A 15,304-nucleotide genomic window follows, 5' to 3' on the forward strand; every position below is an offset into this window, starting at 1 on the left:
AATGGGAGGCATCCCCTGGGCGGGTGGCGATGGGTCACCTGGCCGTTACAAAGGCAAGGCAGGAGGCCAGGTGACATGGCTGTGGATTGCAGTAGCCTTGGGGCACACGGTGGCCCCATGCGAAGGAGACGTTTGGAAAGAGAAGGCTGCTGAGTGCCCACCCTCTCACCCCAACAGATTGAGTCCTACAAGGGACGAGGAAGGGGAAATAGGAGACCCCCCACCCTGTGGCACTACTGAAGCTTCCGGGGCCCCATGTTGCAGCGAGGAAATCACGCATGGGTGGGAGAATGTGAGTGCTAGGAGGAAAGAGGGGCTTCTCCTGGCATTGCTGCCCCCAGCACCCCAGATTCTCAGAAAGCCTGGATGGTTTGCCTGCACAGTGAGAGGCAATACTGGTGCGGCCAAGTGAAGTGAATGGCAGGTGGTGGGGGCCAACCCAAGACCCCCAGAGGCCACAGAGGCAACAGTCTGGACCAACTGGCATTCATGCCTGTGTTTTGGAATGGGTGCTCAAGGGAATTCGCTGTACCTATCCTGAGGGGTGTTCCCTGAGACCTTGAGCATAAACTAGGACGCACCATTGAGGCTATGGGCACCCTGAGAGAACCTGTGGGAATCCAGAGAGAAGGCCTGACAACATGCTCTTGGCTCAGAAAACACTGAGTGATTTAATGCAGGCGAGGCCCCCCAAGGGGGCAACGTCCTTGGCTGTGTTCCTCCAGGAGGCACTGCTGGGGATGGAGCAGTCCTCCGGGATCTCTGCCCAAGGGGAGCAAAGAGAGGGGAGGACCTGCCCCCTCCCAAATTGTGTGGCTATGACTTAATAACAGAGCGCATGGAGAAGAAAAGCGATGGCCTGCCAAACCCTAAGCCATAGAAGGCTGGTAGACCAGGAACAACGACAAAGGGGCCTGTCGTGATAGTAGGTGAGGGACGATTAGCATGTATGGGGGGTGGGGAGATCAGTGTGGAAACCAGGAGGAGGAGGACACATGGAAGAATGGGGACCAGGAGTCCCTGGGAGAGTAAGCCTGCCCCTCTCACCTCTCTGGACCCCCTGCAAAGCTTCTTGCTCCTCTGAAGAGGACTTGCTCCTCTGACGGACTCAGGAGACAAAGCTGAAGAGCTAGCACGCCACATTCCGACAACACTGAAGTGGATTTCTGAAGGGAACTCTTAGGGCTATAGGGTGTACCCGGCCAGACCAGGACTGGTCTGGCCTTCCCTACACCATGTTCGGGTTCCTTCAAACCGAAAGAAGATGAGTAATGAGGCCCTGTCCCCTCTACTCCCTTCGAAGGGATCGCAGACTGTGCTCTAGTCCCTATATACTGGAAAAAGGAGAGATCCTAGACCTGGGAGCCGAGGTGGCTGTCACTAATGGCCCAAGAAAGGCCACTGTCATGATTGCTGTGAGGTTCTTCCTGTAACCCTCAGTGGGCACTGCAGAGCAGACCTTATACTTAACCAGCAGAAGGCAGGAGGCAGGACGCAGGGGGCAGGAGAGAGTCAGTTGATCAATTTCTTGCCCTTTGACCGCTGGCAAAAATCCTAGGCGTGTTTTTTAGTTAGCCGGTCCAGAGAAGGCCCACGGGGCTCAGCATGTGAATCTGCCGAGTGTCTGGTTTGTCTCATGTGGTTCATCGGGAAGCAGTGGCCAGCACAGAAAGGCCTCATCTTGCATTTTCTTCCCTTTTCCTTCACCCTCACTGCCCCAGGACTGCGCCTCCTGATAAAGCACCCGTTCCTAAGCCGATCTTCAGGCTCTGTTTTCTAGGGACCTAAAGTAGGACACTGGATGCTGAAAATGGCTCCAGAAAGCAAACCCTCAGGGGTTCATTTTGGAATTGAACTTCCCACCTGTCTCAAAGCCGTAGGGGCCCCATTCCTAGTGGTAAATGGATTGTAATAAGCAGAGTTCAGCCATGGCCTGTTTTGTATGGCCCTTTAATTAAGAATGGTTTTTACATTTTTTAACGGGAAAGGAGAGGAAAAAAAGCGAAAGAATATGCAACAGAGATTATACAAGGCCCACAAAGCCTAAATTATTTATTATCTGGTCCTTTACAGAAAGAGTTTGCTGACCCCTGGTGATAACCCATCAGGGAGTGGCATTGCAATTCCTTAAGGTTTCACCTATGTCAATTATGATGGGGCACAGGTAGGGAGCAAGGCATTGGGAGATCAAGTAGATCTTGATCTGATCTTGATACTGATGAAGTGGTGCTTCCTCAGTGGGGGATGATGGTAATGATTGTGATTATGGAGAAGGGCAGCTCTTTATGTTGATGCTGGAGACCTTGGAAAAAGAAAATGATAGGCTTAGGACACTTCACTGCCAGCTTAAGGCAAGCTCTGTAGCCTGAGGGCCTCCATGGCAGCTCAGCAGATCCACATCTCCTACAGCCACGGGTAGACTGCCGGAAATCAGGCCTAGACTCTGATTATGAGGTTCCCAGAACTACAAAGTAAACCAAAGTCACAGCCTTGACAGGTCCCCTATGTCAAGGTCAGGAGTCAGATAGGGAATGATCCTGGGCGATGGATGTGGGCAACCAGGGAGATGAGCTGAGCATTTCAAAGCCCCAAGTTCCCAGGAGGCTCCTAGTTGGCAGAAGCAATCATTTCCCCCCTGCAGAGAACAGATTGTCCTTGCCACATACCTTAACTGGAGCAAGTGCCTTGCAAAATAATGCTTATGTTCCATAAGACCTGCCCTTAGCACTCCCCTGATTCCAGGCCTCTAATGAGAGAGAGGTCTCAGCATAGCTGGAGCAGAGAAGGTAAGCCCTGCTCTGGTAAGAACCAGCCTGTACACCCAAGGAATTGCAGACCTGGCTAATAGATGCTGGCAGGACCTGGAGGGACACATATGCTGGTGGCTCTTCAGAGTGTTGCAGGGAGAGGACTAGAGGCTAGAGGAGAATTCATTGGCATAGGGGTGCTCATCTGTGATTTAGAACTCAATGTTTTGGCAAAGACACTAGGTTCTAATTGTTTGCTGGGACAACTCCAGTGGTGTGCTGGTGAAAGTTTAACAACAGGCTCTCTGAAGGGGGAAACAAAATTCGCGGCCTTTATGGTGTCAATACTCCCACCCTGGCCAATTTCAAGCTACCAACACAACTCTCTTAGGAAGGAGGCAATGCCTACCAAGGCCAAAAGCGTGCAGAGAATAGGCCACTCCCTCCACCCTGGGCTCATTCCAATATGGCCAATGTAAGCAGTTCTTTAGAAAGTAGAGTCTGGATCTGCTCAGTTCCAAGGAGCAATGGGGCTCCCAAAGTTCAGCACCAATTTTTCCAAACCCTTCATTTAAAAGATTTTAAAAGGGGCCGTTGTTACCAATTAATCTCAATGAAGTGTTCATTGCAAAAATATTTGTCAAGGTTATTCAGACCTCTGGCTTCTTGTATGAGGAGTCTGTTGTAAGTCAGTTCATGCTGGGTTTGTAAGAGTGGCTCTCAAGACACTGTGGCAGGGACGGGCCAGTCCTGGTTCAAGGCACTCCTGCTCTTCATGGCCAGAAAACCTACTGTCAGCACAAAGGAGGCTGCTCAAGTTCCTGTCCCCTAAGTGAGGGTCCTGGTTAGGATAACCTTGCTTGTCTGAATATTGGTGTAAGTCATTAGGGTTCCAGTGAAGGAGAGGTGGCTGCCAGGCACCCCTGTTTCATCCTCGTGGAGTGATCCTGCTCTCCGGGACATTTCCTCCCGGCCCCACCTCTTGTAGCCTGAGCCTGGAGAGCCAGAAGTTGGGGCTGAACTTGGTGTTCCAGCCTCGAACTGATTCCAGCCCTGGGTGTCTAAGGCCAGAAGCAGGTCACCAAAGTCTCAGTTCCTGACAGATTGTTTCTCGGTGGTAGGGACGGTAAGCATGGCCCACAGTGGACCAGCTGCGCCCGAGCCCTCCTGCCCCTGGTGTTGAACATTGGCCCAAGAGATACAGATTTGCAATTGAAATTGATTAAAAGAAAATGGACTTACCTTATAGGTGAGCTGCATAAGTTAATAGTCTATGTTTTTAGAGGGGTGTATTTGTGCAAATGCGTACGTAGAAGAAAAACGAAAAGGAACATCAGAACTTTTACAGTGATTTTTCTCTGGGTTGTGGAATATTGGTGACATTAGTTTTCTTCTTCATGTTTTTCAGTATCCTTCAGACATTCTCTAATAAGTATTTATTATATGTTATACATATTTGTATATAGAAATTATAAATTCTATATAATCTGCATTTATATACTATAATAAGCATTTTTATAATTAGAAAAAATGTGGTTTTAAATGTTATAAACCACTAAATATAAAATAAAAAATTAATTTTGAATAGGATGTTTATTATCAATTTAAAAAGGCTTGCTTTGTGACCCATCCTATATTAATAGAGACGGAGAATTGGGACCACAGCAGTAAAAAGCAAAAGCACTGAATTCTTTATATTGCAAAGTTATTATTTTTGTTTGAATTCTACTCATTTCCCGGTTTTTGTCATCAATAATCAGATCAATGTGAGTTTCATGCTATTTTGAACAACCACTGCTGGAGATTTACCAAGCTTATATTTATCTTTCGAAACTTTGCAGAAGTGACAAACAAATAAAATAAGCTACTGAGCAGAAGTCAGATGAGAAAATGATAAAGGGCCCACGGAAAACAACCTGGCAGACACAGACCAGGTGCACCGTGGGGCCACGAACAGCTGGAATAAGAGCCATGTGCCCTCAGCTGGGATGGAACAGCCCAACATTTGGGGGCTTTTAAGAGTCATGCCAAGACACAAATGTTACAGAGAGGTAAAAAAAAAAAATAAAATGATGGGCATGGCTAGATCTGTGAAACCAAAAGAAAGTCCATGTGGCAATACTGCTGAAACACAGAGCAGAATTTGTGCTTTTTGGAGGTACACATCTTCCTTGTAGAACCATGGAAAACATGCATGCTGATGGAAAACACTGGAGGGAATACGTAAAAGTGACGTATTTCTGTCGGGTGGATGGAGTGGAAGTGTTCGCCATGCTCTGCAAGTGGCCTTCCTGTTTTGCTTGTACAAACAATCTAGGGTACCGAGGTTGCTAATTCCTGTGCTCTCTTTCCATCGGATTAAAAACCAAAACCAAACAAAACCTCTAACGCTGTTTGCTTAAAGGCGGTGCATCTCTCGTGAGTGGGATTTCAGGCAGCCGAGGGAGAGATGTGACGTGAGGCTCTTCCTGGAACAGATCCCAGGCGGTGTGGGCGAGCCCTCGGAGTGGGTGGGTGGACTCAGCCCTGCCCCTTCCCCACCTCCTGCCCACAGCTCTGGATGCACGCCACCCGGCGAGGCCTTAGTGCACCTCTGGGACACCTTGCAGCCCCGTCCTCCTCCGACACCCGGGGTTCCCAGGTTTGAACATAGGCCACTCTGCTCCTGCTCTTCCATCAGTGAAGAGTAAGTGTGGCCCCCTGTGTCATCTGGGTGAGAACGCCGAGCCCCGAAACATGACAGTGGTCAGCTCTGGGTGGGGGCTGATCGGTGTCCTGGCAGTCACATGGTCACCAGGTAGAAAGAATCCACCTGTCCCCTGTTCTCACTCTCTGTGGTGCCTGAGACGGGGACACTGTGCACCCACACCTCCCACTCCGGTCCTCAACTTCCATTCTTGCTCTCCTCTCTGTCTGCCTCACTCAGCACTCCAGAGTTCTTCTAAGACTCAGAACTCATCATCCAGCTGCCCCTTTCAGGCAAATTTTGATGGCATCCACATCTGGGGGAATGGAGGTCTTTTATTCTTAGGGACTAAATTCCTGTCACCTTGGCTCTAGGTTTAGGAGTGTTCTCCAGATTTGTTTGGAACTCACTCAAAATAAGAATTATTTCCTCTTTTTTCCAAAGATGAGCTTCACCTCATCCTATCCAAGGTTTTCTTTTTTTTTTTGCTCTTTTATCCCAACTTCTTCTCCCTTCCCCTCACTATTCAGGTCATCAAGATTTCAGGCCACATTTATGTAACTGCAGAGATGAACTATCCTCTAAGACACCCTTCACTGGCCAATAAAGGAAATCACTGCAGGCTGCAGGTGGAGATTCTACTACTGGGAATTGTCCCTCCAGGTCTTTGGAGGGTGCTTAGACCAAGGCCGAGTGACACCTGCATGGCCCTCTGTGTGTGTGTGTGTGTGTGTGTGTGTGTGTGTGTGTGTTGTGTGTTGTGTGGTGTGGTGTGTCTCTGTGTGGTGTGTAGGTGTGGTGTGGTGTGTGTGTGTCTGGTGTGTGTGTGTGCACCTATCACCAGGGACCGGCGTCTTTCACTGGCATCAAAAGACTGACCCATTTTCAGTAAACACCTTCCTGTAGCCGACCAAGCCTTTGTTGTTTTTGTATAGGAGACCTGAGATGCATCTCCAGTTGAGCCGGGCTGTGTTGAAGAGAAGTAGTGGGTGCTTACCCGGTGGGAAGGAAGTTCAGCCATGGCTCTCCAGTGAAATCTCACCTTCTTTCTTTTTGGAAAATTCCCAAGGCTCTGGTTTCCTTTTTCTCAGTCATAATTTAAACCTCTCTTCAGACACAAAGTCAACAGAGGACAACGGGAATACCCTGAAGGCATAACCCCCAGTTGGGACTTGGAGCTGGCTGTGAAAGCCTCTATCCTCGGTGGTGGTGGGCACCATGCAGCCATGTACACTGCCGAGTCCCGCGTTTGCAAAGAGAGCTTCCAGGCAAGGTGAGCCAAGTGCACTCAGCACTTGTCGAGAGCCTATTAAGTCCCAGCAAGCTGAATTGTGTTTGACTTGTTTGTAAAACTTCATTGCGCTTACAATAAAAACAATTGCTTCAACTCTTAAAATATTCCATGCTCCTCCTGCATGCAAACCCCCAAGAATCTCAGCGGTGGGCCTGGCCCCATTCAATGATGCAGCCTTGCTTAGCTCTAGATGCTGGCATTATGCCTACTATAACCTGTCCTAAATTTATAACAATTGTTGGGCATATAAAATTCATCTATTTTGACTGAACAAAGAGAATGGACAGACGAATGTCTAAACTGTTAGCCAGATAGTGCCTTTCTGAAGAAACACATCGTGCCTGGACCTCTGTCTCAGTAAGGACCGAGAAATGGGCATGTTCTCCCCCTTGTGGGGCCATCTAAGAGGAAGTGTTCCCATCGGTCAAGAGCCAGGAACTTCGAGGCAGGTCTGTGTGGTTGCTGAGAGCACAGACCCTGGAGCGAGCCCCAATCCCGGCTCTGCCATTGACTAGCCTCAGATTCCGGAAAATCTGAGCCTCAGTGTTCTCTTTTGCAAAATAGGGTTAAGAGTGGACCCACCCTGGGGATTGTTTCTTAAAAATTAAAAAATCTTTAAGTTGTGGTAAAATACACATAACATAAAATTTACCATTTTTTTACATTATATTTTTTACAAAAATCTTAACCATTTTTAAGTGTACAGTTTAGTAGTGTTAAGTACATTCACATTTTTGGGCAACCCACACCCAGAACTCTTCTTATCTTGCAAAACTGAAACTCTGTCCCCATTAAACACTAACCCCCCATTCTCCCCTCTCCCCCAGCCCCTGGCACCTGCCATTCTACTTTCTGCCTCTATGAATCTCGATGACTCTACATACCTCATATGAGTGGAATCATACAGTATTTGTCTTTCTGAGTCTCGCTTCTTACACTTAGTATAATGTCCTCAGGGTTCATCCCTGTTGTAGCCTGTGTCAGAATTTCTTTCCTCTTAAGGCTCGTATTCCCTTGTATGAATAGACCACATTTTGCTTATCCATTCCTCCATTGATGGACACTTGGGTTACTTCCACCTTATGATTACTGTTAATAATGCTGCTGTGAACATGGGTGTATAAATACCTGTTTTTTTTTCTTTTGTGAGGAAGATCAGCCCTGAGCTAACATCCATGCCAATCCTCCTCCTTTTTTTTCCCCTTTTTCTCCCCAAAGCCCCAGTAGATAGCTGTATGTCATAGTTGCACATCCTTCTAGTTGCTTATGTGGGACGCCACCTCAGCATGGCCAGACATGTGGTGCGTCGGTGCGCACCTGTGATCTGAACCCGGGGCGCCAGTATTGGAGCACGTGCACTTAACTGCTAAGCCACGGAGCTGGCCCTAAATACCTCTTTAAGACTCTGCTTTCAATTCTTTTACGTATATACCCAGAAGCGTAATTGCTGGATCATATCGTAATTCTATTTTCAATTTTTTGAGAAGTCACTATACTGTTTTCCACAGTGGCTGCACCATTTTACCTCCCACCAGTAACGCACAAGGGTTTCAATTTCTCCACATCCTCGCCAACACTTGTTATTTTCTGGGTTTTTCTTTGATAGTAGCCATCCAATTGAGTATGATCTAGTATTTCATTGTGATTTTGATTTGCATTTCCCTAATGACTAACGAATTGAGCATCTTATCATGTGTTTATTGGCCATTTGCATACCTTCTTTGGAGAAATGTCTATTCAAGTCCTTTGCCCATTTTTGAATCAAGTTGTTTGTTTTTTGTTGTTGAGTTGTCTTGGAGGTGGTTTTGAGAATTAAATGGGAAAGTGCATGAAATGTGCTTAGCGTGGTGTCTTGAACACAGCCAGTGGTCTGTGCGTCAGTTATTACATTTAGTGAGGCATGAAACAGTCATGCTGGGAAACACTGCCTAACAGAAAATGGAAGAAAGAAGTTTCCGCCAGGCTTTCCTTCCTTTCTGCACTCCCTGGCACTCTGCCACCCCTCACAGCCTCCAGCCTCACACTTCCCGCGTCACAGCCGTAACCCCAGACTGGACTGCTCTACCTGCCGCAGGGGTCCTGGCTAGGCCCCCGCCCAACCCTCCCGTCACACAGCTGCCATGCTGCGTCTGGGGGCATGGGGTCCCAATGTTACGTCTCACCGCTCCCAGTGGAAACAAATGGGAACTTTAGGAAACGTGATTAAACTTTTAAAATAACATTTTAAATAACCTGTAAATTTGGCTATGTGAATTATGAAACCCAAGCCACTGTTCAGCACAGTATATACAACGTACATTTTTTTGGATGAGATAAAAATAAAAACAAACCAAAGCATGCCCAGGGGTTGCATCTCCTGAGAGACCTTCGACTCCCGTGGCAGCTGGTCCAGGATTCCACCCTGGGGATCATTTTGAGGGTCAGACACTGCGGGTGCCTTCATCCCCTCCCCTTCCACGTCCCACAAGGCTGCACCTCCGGCCTGCGCAAGCCCCACTTCTTTTCCTTTCCCTTTGCCCATTGGGTTGGTCTCTGATCCCTGCCAACAGGCCCTTTACCACCTTCTGAACAAGACTTGGTATTCCCTTCCCTCTGACGCACTCGCCTTCAAATCAGATCAACATTGTACAAACAAAAATGACACGAGTCAGAGAAACAGGAAAACAACATTTATATTGACTCTCACAGTGTTCACCGTAAAGCAAAAAAAAAAAGCTGCTACTGAGAAAGGAAGACCCAGCATTGCTGTTTTCATTGCAGGCGTGACCGGTGGCTGCCCTGGGTGTGCTCTGTCCCCGGGATCGTGGTCCACAGGCAGATGGGCCAGGCTGGCTTGCTCAGTGCCGGGGGTCCATCTGCTTGCCGTCCGCCAGGGCCGCTGTCCTGCCTCCTGCTGCCCGCCTGGTTTTCTCTCATGCTTCCTCATCTTTACTAGAGACTGAGCTGCCTTAAACTGTTTTTGTTTTTGTACTGTGTTATTACAAAATCCCAGATCATATTGCTTCAAGTTGCTTTCTCATTTGTGCTGTCTTGCCCAGTTTTCTCTTTGTGGTGGCCTCCAGTCAGGCTCCCTGGACACGGACTCCAAGATGGAGGTTTGTGTGTGGGGATGGAGGAGTGTGCTCTCAGGAACAGCCCCCCAAAAGGGTGAAGGAGGCAGGATGGGGCAAGGGAGAACTGAACACCAGGTACTTGTAGCTGAGGACTTGCAGGAGCCCCCTGGGGGTCTGGGCTGGGCACAGCCCTGCAGGGACCTCCTGAGTCCAGGTGAAGGGCTGGGCCGTTATATCCGTGGAGCCTGTGGTAGGACCCGCGAGAGAGGTGTAACCTTGAGGAAGGCAGCTCCCTTCAGCTAAGGACAATTCCAGAAAGGAGCTGGGCTGGGAGCTGGGCCCTGCTGCAGGACTGTCCTGGGGGAATCTGGGTGGCACGGCATCTGCTCCGTCCATCCCTCGTGTTACATGCATCCACTCACCTTGCACACTGAGTTGACCCCCTCTGGAAGCATATTCTCCAAGATTCTGTCTCATCTCCTTCCCTGGGTTACTGACAGGAGGGACGCTGGAGCTGGTCTCGAGGTTTCAACTGATTCTCATTATCTACTACCATTCTAGATTCCCCGCTGCCTCTGCTAGCGCCTCTGCTGGTCTCAGCGGCTTAGCTGGTGGGAGGACCCAGACCCTCATCCCTGAGGAGTCTGAGCCCCCGGTCACCACACCCTCCTCAGGCTGTGACTGCTGCTCTTCTGCATTTTCCACCAAAGCTGGGCAGGTGAGTAATAAGAGGTGCTCTAGGGGTCACCTGGCTGCCAGATTTCTGCCTCCACCCCAATCACAGCAGCCTCACCTGCTCCTGGTGACCAGGGTCATTACTCCTGCCAGGGTGGTGACTCCTTTCCTTGCTTGCTGGTCTCTGGGCACACAGAACCCAAAGTGACCAGTGACAGCCATAGATCAGAGTTTAGTGGAACTCTTACTGTGTACCCTGGTGGAAGAGGTCTCCCTCTGGAGGAGAAGCACACGCTCTCCCAGTGGATCCCTAGAGGTGAAGGTCAGGGAGCTACTCCTGCTTCCACCCCTTGGTTCCCAGACCCATGCGTTTGATCAACTGGAGACAGCAATTTATGATGGTCATTGATTTAGGGTGTATTCTGTGTCCTAAAGGATAGATTCCCATCCTTATAGGTATCTTCTTTCACTGGTGCCTCAGCTGAGCCTTCAAGAGGCCCACTCCATGACTCACTCAGACTGGCAGCTTCTGGATGGAGTGGTAAGCAATAGACCCAGTGGACCCATGCTCATGTGCCCAACACCACACCGCCTTTGCTGTGAAGTGAGTCCTTCGGTCTGGATCTGTTGATCAAACATTCTATAAAGCCTCAGATAGTGGCCATGAGGCAGGAAGAGCAAATCATACTTGGAATATGTGTTGATTCAGTCAAGATAAATCACTGCCCTCTTTAGGGTGGAGGAGTCCAATGTAACCAGCTTTCTGCCAGTTGGGTTCCTCAAGGGATGGTACTAGAATGAGGGCTCAGCTCTGGTTTCTGGTGCTGTCAAGTTGGACTTCAGCAGTTGCCTTAACTAGATCAGCCTTGATGGGTAGGAGCCCATGCCATCCTCCATGGCTATTCACTGAATGGCCAATGGCAGAGGCATGCTGATTTCAACTGGTCAAGCCATTTGTCTCCGTGGTTGTTTATTGCCTCTTCCATGGCGCTCTCTGGTGGGTGTCAGTATGGGATAGATAGAAAGATGTTCACACATCTGTCTACATACATGCCCCTTCCACAAACTCCTTATCCCCAGTCTTTGAATCTTTCCAGGCCCAGACCAGCAACAATCAAGCCTTTTGAATACATTCTTACCTCGGGTCACTTCTCTTTCTACACAAAAGAATAGCCAAGTGTGCTGCCCAAGTGTGGTGGCCAGAATAATGGCCCCCATATATGTTTACATCCCAATCCCTGGAACCTGTGAGTATGTTATGGTACATGGCAAAAGGGACTTTGCAGATGTCATTAAGTTGAGGATTTTGGAAAGGGAAGATGATCTTAGATTATCTTGGTGGGCCTCATTTAATCATATGTGTCCTTATAAGTGAAAGAGGGAGACAGAGGGGTCAGAGTCAGAGAAGGACATGTGACAACAGAAGCAGATATTGATGTGATGTGATTGCTGGAAAGGGGCCACAAGCCAAGGAACTCAGGTGGCTTCTAGAAGCTGGAAAAGTCAAGGAAATGGATTCCCTCCTAGAGCCTCCAGAAAGAACACAGCCCTGCCTGCACCTTGATTTTAGCCCAATGAGACCCGTTTCAGGCTTCTGACCTCTGGGATTGTATGATATTAAATTTGTGTTGTTTTAAATTCCTAAGTTTGTGGAAATTTTTTTATAGCAGCAACAGTGAACTAACACACCAAGTTTCTCCTCACTGGGAGATTGGGAAGATTTCCCCTCTCTTCTGCCTTTCAGAGACCCTGAGTAAGGCTATCACGCAGCAGCTCTCCATTTTTAGGCATTTTTTGCACCCCGTACTGAGCCAACTCATCCATGAGCCAAGCGCGGCCCATTTCCAGCTGGTCATAGGTGCCACCTCCACCCAACACAGCAGTAGGTGGAGGTGAGGGACAGGTTTTGGGGCAACAGTGGTGACATGAGGGTCTGAGCTCGTGTGGTTTACTTGTGTCCTCCAGCCCTCCTCACACCCAACCGTGATGCACCACTTTCTTCTTATAATGGATCACTGTTGGGCATGCCTGACCTTGTGACTTAGAGAGTCTGGCAAAATCCAGCTCTGGTGGCATGGTTATCACTTGGCATCTCAAGGTCAGCACTCCACCGCTACTAGGGCACAGAGGTGCACCAGCAGCTATTTGTCTTTTCTGCAGACAGTGTGGCCTCGCTCCAGAACCCTAGGGATCTATGATGGGACTCTCCTCCTAGGGCTTGCCGTAGAATTACCACAGACTTAGTGGTTTGAAGCAACATGGCATCTTTTCCTAGCATAAGTATCTGTAGAGTCTTCCAGATGATATGGCCTAAGTGGCAGTGTCCTTGCACTACAGCCTGCAACTGCTAGAGTTCTTTCCTGTTCTGGGACCCACTCAAGGCTGGAAGCCTTTCCCATAGGCATTTGGTGAATGTGTCCAGGCAGTATTTCCAAGTGTGGCATGTGTTGCCTCCAGCACCCAAAGAGGCTACCAGGCATTGTGGGTCCTTCTCAGTGGTGGGAAGTGCAAAATGCAATATTTGTCCTTTCCTCTGGAGGAGATGTGTGTCATGCCCCAAACACTGGACCCCTGGAGGCCCTGGTAAGACACACGTGCTGCAGAGGGTGGCAGAGAAACCCTCTGAAGACGCAGGGGCCCTCTGCAGCACACGTATCTTACGAGGGCCTCCGATGTATTTCCCTCTTGCTTATTCAGTTTAATTAATATGATATTATCAAGATGCCGGACTGGAATGGTGTCACACAGTGTCCAGACTGTCCAGACTATGTTAGGAGAGAGGGAAAAGAGTTAACACAGCCCTAGGGCAAGATCATCAGTGTGTATTCTTGTCTATCTCAAATGCATGTACACTGCCTCTGATCCTCCTTTTTAGTAGGGATGAAAAAGAATGTATTGGCTGCATACCATGGACTTGAGACGACACTGACTTGCTCTAGTCAAGATACCACAATTGGGGCTCCCACTCATTTGGGTTTGCAGTAATCCACTGTCACCTTCCAGGATCCATCTGGTTTTTGTAGGAGTTAGACTGATAAATAAAATGGCTATATGATGGGGAAATCTCTGTTCTAAGAGTGGGACATACCCCATTCTTATAATCACTGCCATTCTCCCCAGTGTGCTGTATTCTCTTTGACTTACTGTCTTGGCCAGGGCTGGGGAGGGGCAGTGTCAGGGGTGCCCATGCAGCCCTTACCCCACAGTCCTAGGACCTGGCCAACATGGGGTACCCATCTGCCAAGTATGTCCATTTCAATTATGCATTTGAGGACTCAGGAAATGACCACCAGGTGGGTCCATAGACCCAGTGGAGCTACCAAAATCCACACCTTGGCCGGGACCCTATCACCCGACTCCATATGCCCTCACTCTAAGAGGGGCCATGATGACGCTTCAGGTCCCCAGGACTCTGTGTCCAATACTCCCTGAAGTGGTTGGATATTCCCTTCCCCCAGTGTACAGTTACCTGAATAAGTGACCTTAGGTCTCTTTGGGGGAGGACTGGGAGGGATTATGACTGTATACACCAGCAGTGATGTTGGGAATCCGGTCTTTCCTTCAGTCAGCGGGTCCCAGGTCTGAAAATTGGGCAAGGGATTGTGGCATTTTTTGTGGTAGATACTCTCAGCTTCCTGGTCATCCATCTTTGATTTCTTTGGTTGCATAAATTAAGGAATATCCTTGTTGACTGCCCATCCATCTAGCCCTTAGGAACATAGTGTTCTATCACCCATCTCCATAGTTCTCTGCACATCAGGTCCTCCCGGCTACCACTCGACCTTGCCACTCTACTAAAATTGCATCTACCTTGCTTCTGATCATTAAGCACCACTACTTGGCCTCTATTACTTTGTGATCATATAATCCCCATTGTTATCAGGGCGCCCAGACCTATAGCAGCATCTCCTACCAGGAGCCCTGGCCTACAGAGCACAGCCACCCCTGAACTTCTCACTAGCCACTGTTTTGGTAAAAGAAGGGACCTCTGGGCCCTCCCAGGGAACCAAGTCTGCTGGTGGGTTTGCTGGCCTTCCATACTACATCTGCTGTAGCCGGCCCACTTCTCTGAGCCTTTGGATCCTTTTCCCCACCATCTCCCATGGCAGGGCTGGCAGTTTTCCTTCACTTAGTGAAGGCCACAGCTTTTTGTGTGTGTGTGAGGAAGATCAGCCCTGAGCTAACATCCGATGCCAATCCTCCTCTTCTTTTTTATTTTGCTGAGGAAGATTGGCCCTGGGCTAACATCCATGCCCATCTTCCTCTACTTTATATGGGACACCGCCACAGCATGGCTTGACAAGCGGTGCGTCGGTGTGTGCCCGGGATCCGAACCTGTGAACCCTCGGGCTGCTGAGGTGGAGTGCCCGCAGTTAACCGCTGCGCCACCAGGCCGGCCCCGAAGGGCACAGTTTTTTGCAGGTTTCCAAGAGCCATTTGAACAGTATATTGTCCTGTCTTCTTGGGTCCTTGCCAGGGTCATAAATCCTGTATTGCAGGAAGTCCTCCCATATTGATCAACTCTCCCTTATCCAACTTCATGTTCTATCCCCTGCTGGATCCAGCACCTTGGGATATGCTCTCCTGGCTCCTGCTGGTCTGGGCTGGCTGGTCCTGCAGCTCCTGTCCCTTTCTTCCTTAGCAGGCCTAGCAGGTCCCAGCCAGGTTCTGTTGTGACTTGACCCTAGTGACTGATCTGGGGCCAGCAGGGGGATATTGGAAGATCCTGAGAGAGGCGTGTGTTGTCTTGCATGGCAGTCACCTCTATGTTGTCTTCTAGAAAAGGGGGAATGCCAGCCCTTAACAGGGACGAGTGGGCCTCTTCTGTAGGCCCAGGTGATTCAGGAGA

Source organism: Diceros bicornis, chromosome 37 (genome assembly GCF_020826845.1).
Source record: "Diceros bicornis minor isolate mBicDic1 chromosome 37, mDicBic1.mat.cur, whole genome shotgun sequence".
NCBI lineage: Eukaryota > Metazoa > Chordata > Mammalia > Perissodactyla > Rhinocerotidae > Diceros > Diceros bicornis.